Genomic DNA, 24,281 nt, shown 5'->3' with positions numbered 1-24,281 from the left:
AAAACAATGAAAAGAAACCTTTTCATCGAAAAGAGCAATTTCGTACAGTGATTTGTCAATGCTTAAAAGATTTAAAAGGAGTAAGTTCGGTAAGGGCTATACTTGAAACCGAAAATTTTAAGACGTTACGCACGATACTGGTGATACCTGACGTTACATTAAAATAACGTCGAAATACACTTTTTGACTGACGTTTTATCCAAGTCGCTTGTTGTTAAACAAACGTATGAATTTATGTTTGTCACGATTGTCCCCCCCCCCCCCCCCCCCCATTCGTTTTTACCTCTTTAAAGCATTCCCTACATGTACATGTATATATTTTCATATATTATTGGTTTCTATAACTACTGTTTCTTTATAGGGATAAATACTGATTAATAAATTTCTAGCTTTTTATTTCATTAATACATTCTAAAACATTTAAATGTGTTTCTTCTGTGATTCGAATGACATTGTTTGCGGTTACTTCCGAACAAATATAGACCACTGACGCAGCAGGTACAACCGCTTTCCTGTTCACAAGACGATATTGAAAAGGAGAGTTCGTTTTGTTGTAATATAGACCACGAAACACAGGTGTTCCCGCAGGGAGTAAAGATCCCCAAGAATCCGTTGTGTCAATGCGTAACGTTTCCATGCTTTTCTCTACTTTCAGCATGTAGTACTCCTCCTCATCGTCGTCAGTATATAACGCAACTAATTGACCAACCGAAACTAATTCTTGCAAAGACACTTGTTCATTTTCTTCATTTTCTTGTGCATCCGCTCTGTATTCTCGCTTCATTTCCCATTCAGTATAACCACCAGTTTTTATCGAATTAGAACACTGGTCATACATGTAATGACAACAGTTTACACAGAAACAAGAGAATTCACTGATATTTATCAATCCTTTAGCAGAATCACGACTAGCTCTTACTTGGTGAAGAGATCGTCGGAATGCTAGGCACCGGCTTAAAAGACATTCTGTTGTCACGGTGAATCGTTTCCGCATATCGGAATATTCTTCTCTTACAATGTGACCTCGGTTGTGTTAGAAATGAATTCGCGTATTCATAGAGATCTTTTGCTGTCCTTATCTGAGTCTGTCCGCGTAAAATGGCACAGTCGGCTTGTCTCTTAATAATTCCTCCAGCAGCGTCTTGTGGTCCTGAAATGCACAGATAAGTTTTTTATGTCAACTGCATGACATTGGACCTTATCATTTTACCGCGTTCAAGGTTTATGATTTTTATAATAGTAACAATACCGAAAGTCACGAGAAATATAAGAGATACATTGAATACCCTACAGCGACTGCCAAGATGAAGAACAGAAATAAAAGCCCTGTTCCTTGATACAACGTATTTATTTTTGTGTCAGGTGTAATTTAGTCCGACGCACATGTTTTATCAAACTACATTTATTTCAAATTCGATATAATAAAAAAAACATGTAAAAAAAAAAACTTTCTAGAATAATGTTTTCAAACATTAACCCATAATGTGACGGATTGAAAGAAAACAGTTTACCGATAATGTGAATACCCGACCGCTTTTAAAATATTTACATTTTACACAAATAACTCATAAATATTCAATCAAAAGCTAAATAATATGTATTCCATTGTACTCGAAAATGTGAGAAAAATCATTAAATCTGTGTCCAAGATATCTAGCGTAGAGACTGACAGACGGACTGACATTCAACTGTATTTAAAGGCAATCATAGTAGTAAGTTCGAGGATAATAAACTAAATTATATATTATAAATACCTTTTGCATGGGAAGTTTCGAAGAAATTTCTTGTGAAATGTTGATATCGAAAGTCGTCGCTTGTTTGACTAATATCTCCGAAACAGTGTCTGCTCTTATACTGGGCTGCACACCCGTCAGTAAACTCGTGCATTGTTTCTACTGAATATGAAATCGACTGTAAATATTCCGCTATATAATTTCGGACTTGGTGAACAAAGTATTGATCATGAACTAAGTCTGGGCTTATAACGAAAAATTGTTCCGTGATAATTTCAGGAAAGTCTTCTGAACTATCAACACCATCGTATTCTAGCAATGCATGTCTATGTAGAATAGTAACATGGACCGACACTTCGGTTTTTTGAAAGTAAGCACTTTGAATCTCAGTAAGCTCGGAACACCTGTAATTTTCACTAAAGTCATGCACACAAACACATTGCTTTTCTGGCATATTTCTAACAAGATTTTGAAATTGTTCATTTTGCCATGTAGCTCTGTGCTGATGCACTGGAAAAGTTTCAATTAGTTTTCTGAAATATGAAAACAATTCACCAACTTGACTTTTTTTTTTCACGAGCATTAGTTTCTTTATGGTTTTGTTCCCTTTAACATTAACGCTTACATTTCCAAACTTTTCCCACTTTACAAATTCCGCAGTGTCAGATACATCAAGTTCACAAGGCAGAAAATTCAAGATTTTAACTCCACAATCGGAACAGTTTCTTTTAAGGCACTGTAAATTGTGTGAACCATCAACTTTTTCGCATAATGTTGCATTAACGACATCAGATATTGAATCGTACACAGGAGTAGAATAGCATTCATTCGGTTCATTTTCTATCAAAAGTTTCTTTCGGAATTCCATACACGATTTAAAGACAGTTTTAAATTCTACATGGTACTTGCAGCAACATGTTTGTCTATCCTTAGGTCGGACGGGTCGCACAAAGTAGGGTTTGCACCTTTCGAACATTCTTTGAGCTATTTTAATAGAAGGGTTTTCTCCGATAAAGTCCAAATACACATCGGTCTGTGTTTTTTCTAGTATGTGTGTCATGTGGCTTGAATAAGTTTTCGGACCAATGCGGACCCTTTTGATATCTGCCTTGTTACCAGTCGGACGAGAAATACCAGGCTTACACCAGAACTCATAAATACGTTTCTTCGTGTCAGGTGTTATTGCATCTGATCTAGTTTTTCTATTTGTGTAAGTCCAGCTTGATTTTTCAGATTTAAGTATTCTTGTTCTAATTGCATGACCACGGCTAACTCTTCTTACCGGTAATCCCAATTTCCTAGCCAGTTTCTTTCTGCATTTATTGTCACTGATTTTTTCACCACTTACTGATGAAATAATAACATTCATCGTTTTCAAAGAGTCGTCCGATCTTTTCCTCTTACAGTTGTCAATAACTGTTTTTAAATCTTCCGTCAAGGCTTTTGATGTTTTGTGTTCTTCTATTTCCTCTGGCGAAGAAATCGTGGAAAATCAAAATGTGTACTATTTAGATGCATGATGTTTTTTATTAGTTGTTATTGGCTTTGAACTAGCTGTCAGTAGCTGCGAGCACTCTCAGATCTGTACTTAGTGTCTTTTTTGTTGTGGGGATGTATAAATAACCTGCCGCGTCCGGTTTGTGTTTTTGTTATATGTCTTTCTGCTTTGTATCGATCTGATGAGTTAAGCCATTTTCAACTGTTTTTTATAGTGTGTTCTTCTGTTGTACTGTTACACCACTGTCCCAGGTTAGGGGAGGGTTGGCGCCTTCAAACCTGTTTAACCCCGCCAAATTCTGTATGTGCCTATCCCAAGTCAGGAGCCTATAATTCAATGGTTGTCGTTTGTTGCTGTATATCATATTTGTTTTTCGTTCCTTGTTTTGTACATAAATCAGGCCGTTAGTTTTCTCGTTTGAATTCTTTTACATCTATCATTTCGGGGCCTTTTATAGCTGACTATGCGGTACGGGGTTTGCTCATTGTTGAAGGCCGTACGTTGACATATACTAGTAGTTGTTAACTTCTATGTCTATTGGTCTCTTGTGGAGATTTGTCTCATTGGCAATCATACCACATCTTCTTATTTTTATATTTGCCATGAAAAGAACGCTAAATTTTCAACAAAAAGACCAATTTCCTATTAAGTAATTTTTTTGGGCTATGATTCATTGTGATATTGATTGATAAATCCTGATTTTAAATTTTATCTAGGATTGGGGGCCATATTAAGGCCTTTACGAACCTACTCCTCTGAAAGATCAGGATGTTCCCTCCGACGCCGCAGACGCTTTTTCTTTAGATTGTAGTCGGTTTTGACTATCAAATGTTATTTGAATCCTATGTACATAACGAGATTAAAAACTGTCCGGTAAATCTTTTTGACAGAATTTAAATCTAGTATAACCGTAAGTCGAATTGTATTGACACTGAAAGATCAGGAATTTCTCACTGTCATTGAAGCGGTTTCCAGTAGTCTTTTGCAATACATTTTTAATATCAAACTGCACTTAGAGTCATTCGTACTTATCGAAACTTCTTCTGAATAGCCTCTGTATCTACAATTAACAATGCATGGGCTGGTTATAATATATCTAAGGAAGCCGGTTAATGTCATGGTGGAGTTTTATTTTTAAGTCGTTATACCGACTTAGCTTACTCGTTTTAACGACTTAGCTAACTTTTTATAACGACTTAGCTTATCTAACTCGTTATAACAACTTACCTAACTCTTTATAACGACTTAGCTAACTCGTTTAAACAACTTAGCTAACTCGTTATAACGACTTAGCTTATCTAACTCGTTATAACAACTTAGCTAACTTGTTATAACGTTAATATTTACACCATTTCAGTTAACTTGCTTTAGTTATGCCATATTAGAAATACAGTTTTTAAATTTATACTTTTTAGATAAATATAAAAATAAAATGCCTTAATTAAGTTGGATTTATCTATCATAAGTTAATAAATGAACTTAATTAAAACAATTTGAAACAGTATAATTGATTAAAACTCCTTAATTAAGTTTCCTTAACATTATAGTGTTTTATTTAAGGCAACTTAATAAATTTAAGAAATAAAGATATTTAAATTTACATCCATAAAGTTAGTATGAAATAAGATTGGCATAAATAAATGAGTTAAATCGCTTATAAGTTAGTAAATTATCTAAATTAAAACAATTTAATGCAATATAGTGCGTGATATTGTATTAATTAAGTTTTATTAAGCATTGCTAACTAACTAACATAAGGCCCCTATACGCTTCCGTATTCATGAGTTAGAAAATGAACTTAATTAAAACAATTTAAAACAGTATAATTGATGAAAACTCCTTAATTAAGTTTCCTTAACATTAAATTGTTTTATCTAATGCAACTTAATAAATTCTAAAAATGAAAATATTTAAATTTACATCCATGAAATAAGAAAGAAATAATATTGACCTGATGTTCAGTGGTTGTCGTTTGTTGATGTGGTTCATAAGTGTTTCTTGTTTCTCGTTTTAATATAGATTAGACCGTTGGTTCATGTTTGAATTGTTTTACACTAGTCATTTTTGGGGCCCTTCATAGCTTGCTGTTCGGTGTGAGCCAAGGCTCCGTGTTGAAGGCCGTACTTTGACCTATAATGGTTTACTTTTACAAATAGTGACTTGGATGGAGAGTTGTCTCATTGGCACTCATACCACATCTTCTTGTATCTATAAATAAATGAGTTAAATCTCTAAGTCTTATAAGTTAGTAAATTATCTAAATTAAAACAATTTAATGCAATATAGTGCATGATATTGTATTAATTAAGTTTTCTTAAGCATTGCTAACTAACTAATATAAGACCCCTATACGCTTCCGTACATACAAGCACAAGCACATGGTGTTACCGGAAGTTTTGTTTTAACGAATTAGCTAAGTCGTTTTAACGAGTTAGCTAAGTCGTTTTAACGAGTTAGTTAAGTTGTTATAACGAGTTAAAAATAAAACTCCACCCTGACACCAACCGGCTTCCGCATATATCAGCATTTCTTCGGGGTTAAACATGTTTGTGAGTGATCAACCCACCCCTAATCTGGGACGGTGGTGTTACAGCACAACATAAGAACAAACTGTAAAAATCAGTTATAAATGGATAAACTCAATAAATCGGTACGAAGCACAAATGAATAAAATAACATAAAACAATAGACACAGATCACCGATATAAGAGTACTCGCAGATACTTGAAACTAATTCAAAGCCAACTACAACTAACACAAAATCATGTTTTCCAAGACTAAATTATCAATCAGTACACCGCCAACGGATTTAGTGTAAGGACGTCATAAACAGTCTGAGAATCACATGACCTTGTGCAATGCCAAATATAAGTATAAATAATATAGACATGATGTAGGACCATGAGTACTCTTAACTGTACATATATAGCAATATGAATTAAGTGATGTTTTAATTTATCAAAAACAAAATTAATGTAAGTAAAAATAAAAACAAAATTTAAAGATTTCACTACTGTATTAAATTGATAGCCTTTAAGAATAAGCTTATTCAAAGGATCAATGAGTTTACATGGATCGTATCTAAATCTGATAAGACTGTGTGGAATTGTAGTGTAGAGAGTCAACAAGTCGTTACTGTCAACCGAATTGAAAAGACCACCAAAAACACATAATTTATCTAAAACATCCAAAGATTTTTTTGGTTGTTTTTAATACTCTTTAAATAATTAATTCCTTTATTTCTATATGCTTTATTATAAAAGTTAGTGATAAGTTCCTTTGTAGTAGTAAGGGAACCAGTTAAAATCACTGAAAGATAAGCAGCTGTAGAACACTCCGACATGAAACGATTTTTGACAGTGTTTTTTGTGTAGTTAAGGTAGCAAATTATTGTATGGACATTCAAATGGTCAGAGGAGACCTAAAGCTGAGATGTGGTAATGGTATGATTGTTTACTACTAGTATTTGACTCCTCGTGGAACGCACAGACCTGAAAGTAAAATACTTTGTTATTTGCATTTTCATTCTTAAGAACTTCCGTGTAGTATTTACGTAGTACCACCACCACTTTGTTGGCTGCCTAGTCGACCAGTACGAACACACATTGCAGTTTGGGTTATTATTGATGCATTTATGCCTTTCATGGGTGTAAGCTATATTTTTAAATCAAATAACCCATCAAAGTTTACTTGTTAACTCGGGTGAGCCCTCTGTAATGGCTCCTACCACTATCCTGTAGGTTTTTTATTACAAGATCTTACAATACTACAAGCCATTTATTCCAAACCTGACTCAGGTGTAACAAGTGTGTAACATGGTTAAAGAAATACCTTATGATTTCAAGATTTCAAGACGTGTGCATTTGTATTCAATTTGAAATACTTTTGGTATGATGCGTCTCTTTACCAACGAACATAACAGATATCCTAAACCGTACAACAGAACTCCTAAAATGATGTTCATTTTGCCTTTTTTAAAGTGTGTCATCTGGTATGTTGTGTAAAAAAATACATTTTAACACACTGTTGTAATTATATGTCCTTAAATGAACCAAAAGAACTTCTTCAAGAAACCGCTGTTCGAGGTTTCATTTTTATTGATCCTAAATAAGGGCAAAGCTTCAAAAAGACCAAAAGAGGTTATGATATAACCGTACTGATAAAGACTAACAATACACCAGTTGATAGATATTTAGATTATTTAAAAAATATTCTCTGTGACCAATTCAGATTTTTCTCAAATCAATATATAAATGAAATGTATACACCTGAACTCATTGTAGCTCACCGGGGCCCGAAGGGCTCCATGTGAGCTTATGCCATCAATTGGCGTCCGTCGTCATCCGTCTGTCGTCGTCGTCTGTCGTCGTCGTCTGTCGTCATAAACTATTTCAAAAATCTTCTCCTCTGAAACTACTGGGCCAAATACCTTCAAACTTTAACTAAATGTTCCTTAGGGTATTTAGTTTACAAATTGTATCCGAAGTTTTGATCCATTGAAAACATGGCCTTATATCTCAAAAACTAAAGCTTTTAGAGAGAATCTGACATGGGGTAAACCTGTTCAATTGGTCAAGATCTATCAGCCCTACAATTTTCAGACCAATAGAACAACCATTGTTGGGTTGCTGCCACTAAATTGGTAGTTTTAAGGAAATTTTGCAGCTTTTTGTTATTATCTTGAATATTATTGTAGATATATATAAACTGTAAACAGCAATAATGTTCAGGAAAGTAAGATCTACAAAAAAGTTGAATATGACCAAAATTGTCAATTGACCCCCTAAGGAGTTATTGCCCTTTAAAGACAATTTTACACAATTTGTTCATCAAGTTTGCTAACATTTAAAAAATCTTCTCCTCTGAAACTACTGGGCCAAATACCTTAAAACTTTAACTATTAGTTTTAGTGTATGGATCTCTATGAAATTTAACCAAAAGGTTCAATACCACAAAAAGAAAGGTTATGATTGTTTTCGGGGGTGATATTCCCAACCGTATAGGAATTAGGGGCCAAAAAGGGGCCAAAACAAGCATTTTTCTAGTTTCAGGACAATAACTTGTTTATGAGTATTTTGATTGCTCTGAAATTGTACCACAAGGTTCAATACCACGAGTAGAAGGTTAGGATTCATTTTGGGGGTAATTACCCAAACCGTTCACGAATTAGGGGCCTAAAAGGGTGTAAAACAAGCATTTTTCTAGTTTTCAGACAATAACTTGTGTTAAAGTGAATGGATGTCTCTTAATTTGTACCACATTTTACAAAAAGAAAATTTCTTCAAAATTAATTTTTTTGGAAAGGGGAGGGGGATTTTTTTTGGGGGGGGGGGGGGGGCTGGGAGTGCAATTTTTTTTCCTCAAAAAGAAAATTCTCTTCAAATATATTTTTTGGAGGGGGTAAAAAAAAAATTCTTTTGGGGGGGGGGGGGGTCAATTTTTTTTTTCCTCAAGATTTAAGAAATTGTCAATTTTCCAAAGAAAAAAATTGCGGGTTACAATTTATTTTGCTAATTCTTTGTATATAGTCTGAAAACAGATTTACTAAGTATTGCGCAACAGCACAGTGTATTGCACAACAGCAAGAAATCTTCAATTGAATATAAATTCAAATCATACAACCAATTTCAAGTTCTTTGACTACATTTATTCTGTGTCAGAAACCTATAATGTGTCAAATATTTAATTACAATCCAAATTCAGACCTGTATTAAGCTTGAATATTGTGTCCATTTTTGCCCCAACTGTTCAGGGTTGATCCTCTGCGGTCGTATCCAGCTGAGCTCGGCGAAGCAGTTTATTCAAGCTGTCATAAATATTTTTATTTTAGATCATAATCGGAAGTTGAACAGTAATAGAAGAATTTTTATAAAATATTCATTTATAATTTTTTTCAGAATTTATTTATCATTTTACATTTATTATTAAAAAGTATAGCATGAAATGTATGAATACATAGTATACAGGTCTCACGGGCGTATTGCAATTGCGCCAATTTTTACAAAATCCAATCTTTCATTTCCGCCACAAGGTTGTATTACATTTGCGCCAAAAAATAAAAACTACATTTGCGCCATTTTACAGGTAACATATAACAGAAAAGTTTAAATATTCATTCTATATTGTGAATAAGGACTTTTTACAGTATTCCCCCTGGGTAATCAACTGAGTTCATACTCATTTTTAATACAAAACTGAGAGTCACTTAGGTTTAAAATTATATAGACTAAGTGTTGATATGTTTGAGGCAAATAAAATGTTTTAAATTATTTTTGGCGCAAATGAAATATAGTTTGTGGCGCAAATGAAAGATCTTTTTGGCGTAAATGAAATTCCAACTGGCACCGTGAAAAGCAAAGCAACGGGTCTCACTTTAACTTCCTAAAAACAACTATTTAATTAATTGCTATATAAACACCAAGCTCATCTATTGTTTATTGTTTAAACGTTGTGTTTTGTTGGATAAAAGTGAGTTGGATTTTTCAAATGTAGGAGAACCGTGAATAGGACTAATGTATTAACAGTATAATGGTCCCAGTTCTCTTGGAGTATTATTATCTTCGACATCTGATTGAAGTGTCCCACTACGTAGTTTTGTAAGTAAGCGAACATCACAACAGAAATTAAAATAGTTTTCAAGACAAAAATCTTACTTGGTTCTTTTATACTAACAAAGTTTTTCACAATCATATAACGATGCTGACCACTCTTGTAAAACATGACCAGTAATACGTTTTTTTAACACTACCAAAAACTACATTAGTTACATCCTGTGAGATTTTTTTGAAATATTTGTATATGTTACATTTTTTTTCTAAATCTCGGCATTTTCCAAAAGGCCTGTAAGATTCAGTCGTTTTATATATTGATTATTTTGTTCACAAATACTGAGCAACTAAAAGTTTTGAACAACGAAGCAGTATTTTCTATGGTAATTTCTGAACTCAATGAATACATTTAAAGATTTTTAACAATCAAGAATTAACTCCATTGAATCCATAATTATTTATTAATTCATATGTTTGGATGGCAGGATCTTCTAAACATTTGTCCTGATTTTTCTGAGCAAAGACATCATTTGGCATTAAATCTGGTTCTAACAAAACAACCACATTTGATGAAACTCGCAGATTCATATTGTGAAAACATAGGGTTTCACAAAAAGTACACAAATGAATATCTTCTTTTTCATGGGTTCCCAAAAGATTAAAAGTAACATTATAATCGTTTGGCTTATCAAAGGATTCAAGAAGCTGAAGCAGATTTTCATCTGAATTATAAAGACCCAACAATTCCATCGGGGCAGTGAAGCTGGCGATAATCAAAACACGGTCTTGTACATTTGCGCGCACTACTTTGGGGATCAACATGTTTTACGTTTGCGCGCAGCTTTTTCTTACATTTGTACGCATGCACTTTACAGGTAATACAGGTAAATAAAAAGATAATTCATTCTGAATACGTCGAAAGTTATCAATTGTGAACTAAACTAAGAGGGCTTGATACAACAGTTCTGTTGTACATATAGAAGTGAGAAAGAAAAGACAGGGTATCTGATGGAACATTTCCTCGATGGTGAGTAGGGGACTTAGACTAACGGCAGAGGTACTTGTAAATAGTTAAATAAATTGATAAATAAGTTTAAATTACATGTGTTTGCCTAAATTTACCTGGGTACCTGTAAAATGAATGCGCGAAAATGTAATTAAAACGTAATAATTTTTACTCGCAAATTATAATGTACCGCTTGTAAGGCGATCTCTTTATGCCTGTTTTGTTCAAAATATTATCCTTCATAAGGGCTGATTGACTAAACAGAGAAATACGGGCTCTAGCATCAGTCAGTTATACCCATGTTTTGTTTTGTTTTTGTTTGTTTTTTTAATTTGTGTGAACGTTTCATGGTGTTCCGGGGGTTGGAACCGCCCCTTTTCAAAATGGCTGGATCCGCGACCGCTGGGGTCCTGGCTGACTAATTGCAAACGCTGACAATACACCTATCGACGAAGTTTAAAATTGGGTCAGGACGCCAGGCTTATCAAAACGCCTTTCGGAAGTCCACGAATGTGCAATATAATTTCAGATTTTGTTGAAAAACTGTATTTTAACATGCCATATGATACCGCGAAGAACAAATATATGGTGGCCAAAACCCAAACTGGGTGTCTATTAATTTGTTATTTTCTTCACACAAAATTAATAAACCATCGATAAGTATATATATAAATAAGAAGATGTGGTATGAGTGTCAATGAGACAACTCTCCATCCAAGTCACAATGTATAAAGAGTAAAACAATTATAGGTCAAAGTACGGCCTTCAACACGGAGCCTTGCTCACACCAAACAACAAGCTTAATAAAGGACCCCAAAATGACTGGTGTAGAACAATTCAAACAGGAAAACCAACGGTCTCATCTATATAAAAAACGAGAAACGAGAAACACTTATGAAACACACCAACAAACGGCGACAACCACTGAACAACAGGCTCCTGACATAGGACAGGTGCATACAATTCTACCAAAATAGGTAGTAGAATTAAGATTCTAATGCAATTATTTTGTATCAATGGTTCTGATTGGATAACAACAAGCGTAAAATTCTCTATCTCCCTGTCTGTAACTAAGGAAGCCGACATTTTGAATACCGGAATGTATTGACATGTTATTTCTCCAATAATAAGCAAAATAACTCACATTTTGCACCTAAAAATCTTCTTTTTATCAAATTTTATTACATTCTAAAGCGGAAAAGAAGCCAGAAAACGCCGGGTGTTTACGTTTGATGCCGGGGGCATACCTATGACGTCACCTAGTTTATGCGCCAAAGAAGATAACATCATTTCGCTGAATTTAACAAGGATTTTTTTTAATTTTGCATTAGAATAGAAATAACTGTATTGTATTTGAAGCTTTGCTTTTTATCTCTAAAATGCAACGGGTTTAAACGGGCGCCAACCTTCAACCTAACATGAAACAGTAGAGTAACATTACAACATAAAAAGACATACTATAAAATATCAATTGAAATGACTTAACTTGATCAAAAGACATATAAACAAGTAAACATACACTGAACGAATAAGTTTGATCTATGACACAATATAGATACAATATTAATAAAAAAAAAGATGATATGACTATCATGTTAAAAGAATCTTTAGTTTCAATATTTAGGAGTTCTTGCTTTTGTTACTTGTTTGAAAAGGGTTGTAAATCTGCCTTATTTTAGATACGTGACAAAAATCCAATATCAAGTTTAGATCAAAATTCAAATGCTATTGACTGCAGTAAGTGTTGAGATTGGTGTCTTCACACACAAATATGTATGAACTGCAACCTACATTATACAATCATATACATATCATACGTTGTACTATAATTATTATTATCTAGTAACTAAAGTAATATTCGGTGACATAGGAGGAAGAGACCAATGTGCAAATCAAAAACTAAAAGTCAAAGAAAGACATCAGCGCAAAATTGAAAAAAAAATCTGTACAGAAAATGGGGATGAACTCAGGTGCTCTGTATGGTAAACAATTCTTGCTCCACTAATGCCACCAGTGCTCTGTATGGTAAACAGTTCTTGTTCTACGACACCTGTGGTATCACTCTGTATGGTAAACAGTTCTTGTTCCAATAATGTCACCAGTGGTATCGCTCTGTAGAGTAAACAGTTCTTGCTCCACTTATGCCACAAGAGGTATCGCTTTGTATGGTAAACAGTTCTGGCTCCACTAATGACACCAGTGGTATCGCTCTGTATGGTGAACAGTTCTTGCTCTTCTAATGACAACAGTGCTCTGTATGGTAAACAGTTCTTGTTCCACTTATGACACCAGGGGTTTCGCTTTGTATGGTAAACAGTTCTTGCTCCACTGATGACACCAGTGGTATCGCTTTGTATGGTAAACAGTTCTTGCTCTACTAATGACATCAGTGGTATCGCTATAAACAAGTAAAATTCTAGTGATAAGTCTACTAAAATATCATAAACTAGAATAGATGGCGGGAATGTAATCACAACAAATGGAACATATCCTTAGTTATCTGTGACATTTTCAATAACCGTATCACCTGATTATGATGACTGCGGTTAAACATTTTAAGAGATGACTTCAACTTTATCATTGAAATCCTGTTTTCGATATCTTCCTTGAAGAAGCCACCCTCTCAAGGAAAACGAATGGACCCCTTCTGAAAAATTGACATTTTTTGTTTTTATATATACTTTATATGGAATGTACATGCCAAACTATCTCATTTTTTATTCATTACAAATCAAAATAATAATAGTTTTCGTTTTTAATTCTTAGCCGAATTTCCAAAAGAAAATATTGGTTATTAATTTGGTGATGTACGGCGGGCGGGCGGCTGTCAAACAGTGTCCGTGCAATGACTTGAAAACGCTTTTACGAAGTCGTGTCAAATTAAGATATGTTGTTTCCTGTGACTAAATAACGCTCGAGTTAGATTTTCACGATTTTTATCTTTTATCGTTGTTGAGTTGTAGACCTTTAAGTAGCGAAAAGTGAAACTTAGAGCGTTGTCCGTGCAATCACTTGAAAACGCTTTGACGAAATCTTTTCAAATTTAGATGTGTACGTTGTTTCCTTTGACTAAATGAAGGTCAAGTTCGATTTTCACAATTTTAGCTTTTATCGTTGTTGAGTTGTAGACCTTTAAGTATCGAAAAGGGATACTTAGATTGATTTTGGCCTTTCCATTTCTGAACCCTACAAAAAATCATTTTTTTTTACTTGATCCTATTATGGGGTCCAGATTTGCAAATATCATGACATTTTCATGCAGGAAAATCCGGTTTGCCGTCAATCTGACAGCCTCTTGCTAATTCATGTGATTAACGTTCAACGGTTTTTTTTTCAATCTGTATTAGTTCAAAATCCTCCACCAATGAAAACTGTCCAGTATGATACAACGGCTTCCTCTACCAAAGAATACTGTCCGATATGACACAACCAAGGTCGCTAAAAGTGGCATTTAACACCAAAACACAAAACAAACAAACATTTCAATTTAATTTGAAAGACATAAATAGCGTGTCGAATCGTAAACAAACTTGCAAGACATTGGATTTGTTAAACTAGAGGCTCTAAAGAGCCTGTGTCGCTCACCTTGGTCTATGTGCATATTAAACAAAGGACACAGATGGATTCATGACAAAATTGTGTTTTGGTGATGGTGAAGTGTTTGTAGATCTTACTTTACTGAATATTCTTGCTGCTTACAATTATCTCTATCTATAATGAACTTGGCCCAGTAGTTACAGTTGGAAATATTTTGTAAAAATTTACAAAAATTTACAAAATTTATGAAAATTGTAAAAAATTGACTATAAAGGGCAATAACTCCTTAAGGGGTCAATTGACAATTTTGGTCATGTTGACTTATTTGTAGATCTTACTTTGCTGTACATTATTGCTGTTTACAATTTATCTCTATCTATAATAATATTCAAGATAATAAACAAAAGCTGCAAAATTTTCTTAAAATTACCAATTCAGGGGCAGCAACCCAACAACGTGTTGCTTGATTGGTCTGAAAATTTCAGGGCAGATAGATCTTGACCTAATGAACACTTTAACTTATTGTCAGATTTGTTCAAATACCTTGGTTTTAGAGATATAAGCCAAAAACCACATTTTACTCCTATGTTCTATTTTTAGCCATGCAGATTTGTCTAAATGCTTTGGTTTCAGAGATATGAGCCAAAAACTGCATTTTACTCTATGTACTATTTTTTAGCCATGTCGGCCATCTTGGTTCGCGGGCGGGGTCATCGGACACATTTTTTAAACAAAATACCCTAATAATGATTGTGGACAAGTTTGGTGAAATTTGTCTTAGTAGTTTCAGAGGAGAAGATTTTTGTAAAAGATTACAAAAATTTACGAAAAATGGTTAAAAATTGACTATAAAGGGCAATAACTCCTTAAGGGATCAACTGACCATTTTGGTCATGTTGACTTATTTGTAGATCTTACTTTGCTGAACATTATTGCTGTTTACAGTTTATCTCTATCTATAATAATATTCAAGATAATAACCAAAAACAGCAAAATGTCCTTAAAATTACCAATTCAGGGGCAGCAACCCAACAACGAGTTGTTCGCTTCATCTGAAAATTTCAGGGCAGATAGATCTTGACCTGATAAACAATTTTACTCCCATGTCAGATTTGCTCTAAATGTTTTGGTTTCAGAGATATAAGCCAAAATCTACATTTTACCCCTATGTTCTATTTTTAGCCATGGCGGCCATGTTGGTTGGTTGACCGGGTCACCGGACACATTTTTTAAGCTAGATACCCCAATGATGATTGTGGCCAAGTATGGTTAAATTTGGCATAGTAGTTTCAGAGGAGAAGATTTTTGTAAAAGTTAACGGACGACGGACGACGGACGACGGACGCCAAGTGATTAGAAAAGCTCACTTGGCCCTTTGGGCCAGGTGAGCTAAAAACTAAGTCGTGTTGATTATCAAATTATGTCTATGTATTTTTGTGAGCAAAATTTATGATAACGAAATTTCATATCCATCTTATATTTTAAAGATCCATACATTTTGATAACTTACCATTTTCCTAAATCTGCCCATGGTGAAGACTATTTATATTTGCAAAAAATCAGCTTTAGCCTTTGCATCAACGCAAAGACATCATGATTTCCTTGCAAGGGTTTGCCGCTAACAAAATAGAGGCTCTGAAGGATGTACACCTCTGAGGAGCCAAACATTTCTAGAATTAAACTTTTTTTCTTAACCTGATTTTTGGGTTTATATGACTGTAAAAAAATAATTGGCGAAGAAAAAATCATATGATGGTGCACTTCTTTTTTTGCTACGGTCCTTTGAAAGTACCCAATTTTGATGATTTTCCCATTTTTCATCAGTTTTGGCCAATTTTTGGCTATTATCGTGAAAAAAATCACAGTTCTATAATTAAACTTTTTTTCATACTTTCAATAAAGATGAAGTGGACCAATCTGAATAAATTTAACTTAAAAAAAACTAATAGGTAGGTGTTAATATAAGAAAGTTTTATCATATTTTGATGCTTTTTCGTGTCAAATTTACTATGCTGTCAATTTTGTAAATTTATGATTTTTTTCTCTGTTTTAAGAACAAAATGCATATTCTTTCAACTTCTTTGTTATAAATGATTGAAAAAATACATATCTCAGAAATTTGAAAAGAAAAAAGTGATATGGGATGTACATGTTTCTGGTAAAATCATTTATTGTACCCTTCACCTATTTTCTCAAAAAATATGGCTAAAAAGACTGACTTGATTGGTAATAAAATTTGAAAAATTTATTACTCAAAAACTACTTATTGTAAATACACAATTTTTTCACAGAGTTCAGTTTGATTATGATATTTATTAAATTCATTGCTATTTTCCACTTGTATCACATGTTTTGGAAATAATTCCAGAACGAGATTTCAACGAGACTGAAACGTCAGAAGAATACATCCTTAAGAGCACCTGTATCTACTGTGGTTTTGAAAATCATGTAAAATAAGGTTAAAATCATGTAGATATCCTAATAATGATTGAGGCCAAGTTTGGTTTAATTTGGCCCAGTAGTCAAATTAAAAGCAGAAGATTTTTGAAAAGATTTACAAAAAATACCAATAAATTGCAGAAAATACCTTTAAAGGACAATAACTCCAATAAGACGTCAATTGCCAATTGGTCGTGTTAACTTATTTGTAGATCTTTCTTTGCTTGATATTTTTGCTGTTTACAGTATATCTCAATCTATAATGATATTCAAGATAATTAACAAAAAATAAAACAAATCTTTTCCTCCGTTCCAAAATTTCTTTCACCCAGATCCTGTATAATGCAGAAAATGCCTTTAAATGTTTTCATGGAACACCCTTCAAAAAAAATTAGGGTCTGGGTGGCATTCACCCAATATAAGTATTCTGAAAGAAAAGATATAATAATGGTTTATAGAAAAAGTAACACTGAATAATTCTGAAAATGGAACATATCAAGGAGAAATTATTAGCGCCCCCCTGGAAAAAAATTCAAGTCATCCCATTGTAGTCTTACAATAGTTACTGAATCATTATTTAAATTAGTTTTCAAGTTGTGACCATTTGAAATTGGTTTTTTTTTTTACATTTTCCCCATAGACTTCTATAGTAAACCCCTATGTTCAATTTTTACCAATGGGGACCATGTTGGTTGTAGGGCAGGGTCATCGGATACATTTTTCAATCAAGATACTCTAATAATAATTGTGGCTAAGTTTAATTCCATTTGGCCTTGTAGATTAAGAGGAGAAGATTTTTGTAAAAGATTAAAAGGGCAATAACTATTTAAGAGGTCAATTGACAATTTTGGTCACGTTGACCTGATGAACATTTTAACCGTGTTAGATTTGTTCTAAATGCTTTAGTTTCAGAGATATAAGCCAAAAACTGCATTTTACCTCTATGTTCAATTTTTAGCCATGTCGGCCATCTTGGTAGGTGGGCGCGGTCACCGAGTACATTTGTTTAGACTATATACCCTAGGGATGATTTAGGCCAAGTTTGGTTTAACTTGGCCCAGTAATTTCAAAGGAGAAGATTTTTGTAAAAGATAACAAAAATTTACAAAAAATTGTAAAAAATTGACTTTAAAGGGCAATAACTCCTTAAGGGGTCAATTGACAATTTTGATCATTTGACTTATTTGTAGATCTTACTTTGCTGAACATTTTTCCTGTTTACCTCTAATCTATTAAAATATTCAAGATAATAACCAAAAACTGCAAAATTTCCATAAGATTACCAATTCAGGGGCAGCAACCCAACAACGGGTTGTCTGATCCGTCTGAAAATTTCAGAGCAGATATATCTTGACCTGATGAACATTCTTATCCTATCAGATTTGCTCTTAATGCTTTAGTTTCAGAGATATAAGCCAAAAACTGCATTTTACCCCTATGTTCTATTTTTAGCCATGGCGGCCATCTTGATTGGTGGACGGGGTCATCGGATACACTTTTAAAACTAGATACCTTAAGGATGATTTAAGCCAAGTTTGGTTTAATTTGGTCTAGTGGTTTCAGAGGAGAAGATTTTTGTAAAAGTTAACGACGACGACGACGACGGACGACGGACGCGAAGTGATGAGAAAAGCTCACTTTTCTTGATCGAGGGTTGCTGATCATAAGGAACCTATTAAACCAAGAGTTCCACCCCTTTGGGTCAGGTGAGATAAAAAGCTACTTACCCAAGGCTTCCAAATGGTGAAGTTGAACCTTCGAAAATTTTACGGACGCCAGCATGTTTTGATTGACCGTTATGGAATACCTGATTATGGATATGTTCCCCTTTTTCGTATCCACGATCCCCTTCGATTATGACATCACTGAATGTGACTTATCACCAAAGTTTCACCTGCAATGAAAAGAAACGACGAGTGACAATTTAAATTTCGACAGGTACATCGTTTGTGCAAATTTACCGGTAATTTAGCTGAATTTTTATAGATAAAAGAGATAGTAAAGGGACATTCAAACTCATAAATCGAAAATGAACTGACAAAGCCATGGCTAAAAAGGAACAAGACAAAACAGAAAAACGAGACTGAAACGTCAGAAGAATACATCCTTAAGAGCACCTGTATCTACTGTGGTTTTGAAAATCATGTAAAATAAGGTTAAAATCATGTAGATATCCTAATAATGATTGAGGCCAAGTTTGGTTTAATTTGGCCCAGTAGTCAAATTAAAAGCAGAAGATTTTTGAAAAGATTTACAAAAAATACCAATAAATTGCAGAAAATACCTTTAAAGGACAATAACTCCAATAAGACGTCAATTGCCAATTGGTCGTGTTAACTTATTTGTAGATCTTTCTTTGCTTGATATTTTTGCTGTTTACAGTATATCTCAATCTATAATGATATTCAAGATAATTAACAAAAAATAAAACAAATCTTTTCCTCCGTTCCAAAATTTCTTTCACCCAGATCCTGTATAATGCAGAAAATGCCTTTAAATGTTTTCATGGAACACCCTTCAAAAAAAATTAGGGTCTGGGTGGCATTCACCCAATATAAGTATTCTGAAAGAAAAGATATAATAATGGTTTATAGAAAAAGTAACACTGAATAATTCTGAAAATGGAACATATCAAGGAGAAATTATTAGCGCCCCCCTGGAAAAAAATTCAAGTCATCCCATTGTAGTCTTACAATAGTTACTGAATCATTATTTAAATTAGTTTTCAAGTTGTGACCATTTGAAATTGTTTTTTTTTTTACATTTTCCCCATAGACTTCTATAGTAAACCCCTATGTTCAATTCTTACCAATGGGGACCATGTTGGTTGTAGGGCAGGGTCATCGGATACATTTTTCAATCAAGATACTCTAATAATAATTGTGGCTAAGTTTAATTCCATTTGGCCTTGTAGATTAAGAGGAGAAGATTTTTGTAAAAGATTAAAAGGGCAATAACTATTTAAGAGGTCAATTGACAATTTTGGTCACGTTGACCTGATGAACATTTTAACCGTGTTAGATTTGTTCTAAATGCTTTAGTTTCAGAGATATAAGCCAAAAACTGCATTTTACCTCTATGTTCAATTTTTAGCCATGTCGGCCATCTTGGTAGGTGGGCGCGGTCACCGAGTACATTTGTTTAGACTATATACCCTAGGGATGATTTAGGCCAAGTTTGGTTTAACTTGGCCCAGTAATTTCAAAGGAGAAGATTTTTGTAAAAGATAACAAAAATTTACAAAAAATTGTAAAAAATTGACTTTAAAGGGCAATAACTCCTTAAGGGGTCAATTGACAATTTTGATCATTTGACTTATTTGTAGATCTTACTTTGCTGAACATTTTTCCTGTTTACAGTTTATCTCTAATCTATTAAAATATTCAAGATAATAACCAAAAACTGCAAAATTTCCATAAGATTACCAATTCAGGGGCAGCAACCCAACAACGGGTTGTCTGATCCGTCTGAAAATTTCAGAGCAGATATATCTTGACCTGATGAACATTCTTACCCTATCAGATTTGCTCTAAATGCTTTAGTTTCAGAGATATAAGCCAAAAACTGCATTTTACCCCTATGTTCTATTTTTAGCCATGGCGGCCATCTTGATAGGTGGACGGGGTCATCGGATACACTTTTAAAACTAGATACCTTAAGGATGATTTAAGCCAAGTTTGGTTTAATTTGGCCTAGTGGTTTCAGAGGAGAAGATTTTTGTAAAAGTTAACGACGACGACGACGACGACGGACGACGGACGCGAAGTGATGAGAAAAGCTCACTTTTCTTGATCGAGGGTTGCTGATCATAAGGAACCTATTAAACCAAGAGTTCCACCCCTTTGGGTCAGGTGAGATAAAAAGCTACTTACCCAAGGCTTCCAAATGGTGAAGTTGAACCTTCGAAAATTTTACGGACGCCAGCATGTTTTGATTGACCGTTATGGAATACCTGATTATGGATATGTTCCCCTTTTTCGTATCCACGATCCCCTTCGATTATGACATCACTGAATGTGACTTATCACCAAAGTTTCACCTGCAATGAAAAGAAACGACGAGTGACAATTTAAATTTCGACAGGTACATCGTTTGTGCAAATTTACCGGTAATTTAGCTGAATTTTTATAGATAAAAGAGATAGTAAAGGGACATTCAAACTCATAAATCGAAAATGAACTGACAAAGCCATGGCTAAAAAGGAACAAGACAAAACAGAAAAACAACAGTACACGAATCACAAAATAGAAAACTAAAGACTGAGCAACTCAAACCCCACCAAAAACTGGGGGTGATCCTGTGTTTAATCCTGAAAAATATGTGGAACTTTTCATAAACTTTGTTACCATTTCGCACAAACGTAATCCATTTTGTCGCTGAAACGTAGGACAAATTCGAGCAAACATAACGCACCGGTTTGAATGTTCCGTTTAGTCTAAACTCGGACTAATCGAGCAAAAGGAGGCAACTCTAATAGTATTCGAACCGTATCGAAAAGAAGCCGGAATTCTCTCTTTAGTATTCAAGATGGATAAATCTATGTCAACAACAGATTCTATATCAATATCCATAGTCGCTTGGTATATAGGCCAACCCCCTTTTTTTATGTGCTTAAGGTTTTTCAGCAAATTTTCTTTTTAACTTATTCTCTCATATTTTAGAAAGTCATGTGGGAAAAAACGTTGAATTTATTAAGTAAATTGACTGAAAAATCTATAAAAAATAACTTGTGACGAAAAACGAGGGTCCGTGTCCAAAGCGCCTGTGTGAATAGCAATGTAGTTATGAATAAAAGGAGATGAGGCGTATAGGCCAAAGAGATAAGAACCCAAATATAACCAAAAGACTTCTAGAAGACATCACACAGTCTTCCTCAACAGACAGTATATCCATACACTATGACAAGCACTTACTCGTCTCGATTATATATAAGTTGTGAATAAAGTTAACAGAAACAAGCAAAAATCTCCATTAAAACCCAATTAAAAAAAAAAAAAATTGCCGCTAAAATATGACATACTACAAATACTGACGAGGTTCCTAAAACAGAGGCGAAAGATACCAAAGGGACATGACATTCAAACTCATAAGTCAGAAATAAAATGACAACGCCATGGCAAAAAAGAAGAAGACCAAGACAACAGCAGTATACAAAAAAAAAATTAAAGACAGCAACACGAATCCCACCATAAACCGAGATATATCTTCGGTGTTCCGAAAGGGTAAGTAGCTCCTACTTCACATATTGCAGCCGTCGTGTTTTTGATGATTCCAACTTCACCACTTGGAACTCTTGGTTTAATAGCTTCCTTATGATCAGCACTCCTCGATCAAGGAAATCATGATAGGAAATGCAAGCCCTGAAATATTGGGAAGATGAAGTCATCTCGTTTGTCTTAAAATTTTGTTTCAAATGACCATCATTGTCAATTTTTAGATGTAAGTCAAGAAAGGAGGCAGAATTAACTGTATCTATTGTACCCTTTATTTCAAGTTCGATGGGATAGATGCGTTCAACACATTCATCAAACTTTGAACTATTTAGTAAGAGGACATCATCTATAGAGCGGACAGTGAAGTCATAGGATAATGATAGCTTCTTTTCATTTTTCCTAAGAGGCTCCTACATAAAGTCAGCCTCAAATGAATAAAGGAGCAAGTTGGCAAGAAGAGGAACACAATTGGTTCCCATGGGAATGCCGATTATTTGTTGAAAAACACGTCCTCCAAAACTAATACATATGTTATCAATACTAACTTCGGACAAGGACTTAAATATCAAAATAAACGACTTTAACGTACAGAAATAACATGCCAAAAAAACCAGGAAAAGAAAAGCATTTAGCATTTAACTCAAAAATAACAGTAACACACACACACATACAAAATGAACATCTAATTATACCGTATCAAGGATTGCTCGTAGTTACTCAAAGCGAGATCCAAGTACCTGTCAATAAGCATTGAACTTCATACGAAAGAGATATTGAAAGTGTAAAATTTGAATTTAGTTTAAAATTCTTATAAATAATTTATCATATCATCAACTTTATGTCAAAGGGGAAAATATACTTTTCAACCATATCACTACATTTTGTAGCCCAAAAGAGCGTACCAAAAATAAATAAAACAAAACATTTGCAGACTACCTTAAGCAAAAGTTTGATTATGGAATTATTTCGTTTAAAATACAAAGGTAAGTAACTCTCCAATTCAAAACGTTTTTATGTATGATGATGTTGTAAAATGTTGCTATTGCAACGGGAAAATGGAAAGGAATTCAAATTAGAAACAGTTAACAATAAGACATAATTTTATTCATACGTAAACGGAAAGCCAGGCCAACAGTGATATGATAAATATTGCAGGTCTAAATAGTTATATTCCAACAAAAAAAAAAGGTAAACATTCAGCAATATTTTCTTGCTGGTGGTAACCAGTATGCCCACTTTTGCCTTTTTGCGAATTTTTCGAGTGACAATGTCTGTTGACTGAGATGCCCTGATGAAAACCTCTTGTTTATCTGCTAACTCTAACATCATTTTTTTTTATTTCTAAATGTATCCGTTTAAAGACAGAATATGTCATTCATAAAGTATGGGACGAATGTGATATTAAGCTACGATTTAGACAAAATATTAAAATACGATTCTTTTTGTTAATAGCAATTCTCTGTAACCACCAACCATGATGCGGCACGCATAGTCTCAGATTTTCTTGAAATTTTGTTTGTTGGTAGCCATCGATAAACAAACAAAAAATATATTGACAAATTCTTTTTTATGTCTCCGTTGCCATGGTAACGGGTCCCCTTGGTTTTTGCCTCAAAACTGCATATTTTAACGAACAAAAATGACCAAATTTAAGCAGTTATCATGCACATATTTCGATTTTGATGAATATTTTGACTTTTGTTAATTGAAATATAACACTTGATGAGTAAGATAAAAGATGAAAACTAATTCTGGTAAAAAGGGGAGAAGTGGGTATCACTGATTTAAATAATGGAGTTTTCAGTGTATTCAAAAAGTCAAATTATAGGCATTTTGAATGACATAATTTCACACTTTTGCATCCACAACCAATTATATGGAAGTAATATATGCAAACTATCACTGTTGCCCAGGAATAATTTATAATCAAAGGTTTGGGAAATTGGTTGCTAGGGTGGTTGCTATGGGAACATAAAAATATCATTTTTGTTATTTTGTAAAAGAATTTTGACATTGATATTAGAATTGCTCTAAAACAGTGACAGATAAAGGATGAAAAACACTTGAGACATGTTGTGCATTCAAAGACCTTAAGGTTGACCCAAAGGTCAAAGAAAATTGATGACCTTGACCTTTGACCTTCAGTCTTTTTTATTAGATTTGTTCATTTTTGTTAAGAAATTGTAACAAATCAACCCATACAGTATACTTAGTATATATAAAGTCTTCAAAATGATTATTGCTTTTATTTGGTAATAAAGCAAAAGCTGGAGGTCTAGGTCATGTCAGACATTCTTAGCAACGACC

The 24,281-nt window shown here is 33.8% G+C and overlaps 1 pseudogene; it reads right to left on the bottom strand.

The window, feature by feature from the left end:
• Positions 1-257: 257 nt before the first annotated feature.
• Positions 258-7,008, bottom strand: LOC127701887 (uncharacterized; annotated as a pseudogene).
• Between the last annotated feature and the right edge of the window lie 17,273 nt (positions 7,009-24,281).

This window comes from Mytilus californianus, unplaced genomic scaffold, assembly GCF_021869535.1.
Source record: "Mytilus californianus isolate M0D057914Y unplaced genomic scaffold, xbMytCali1.0.p SCAF_5, whole genome shotgun sequence".
In the NCBI taxonomy this organism is placed as follows: Eukaryota; Metazoa; Mollusca; class Bivalvia; order Mytilida; family Mytilidae; genus Mytilus; species Mytilus californianus.
The sequence above is the reverse complement of the archived record's forward strand: the minus strand, read 5'-3'. Positions and strand labels throughout refer to the sequence as shown.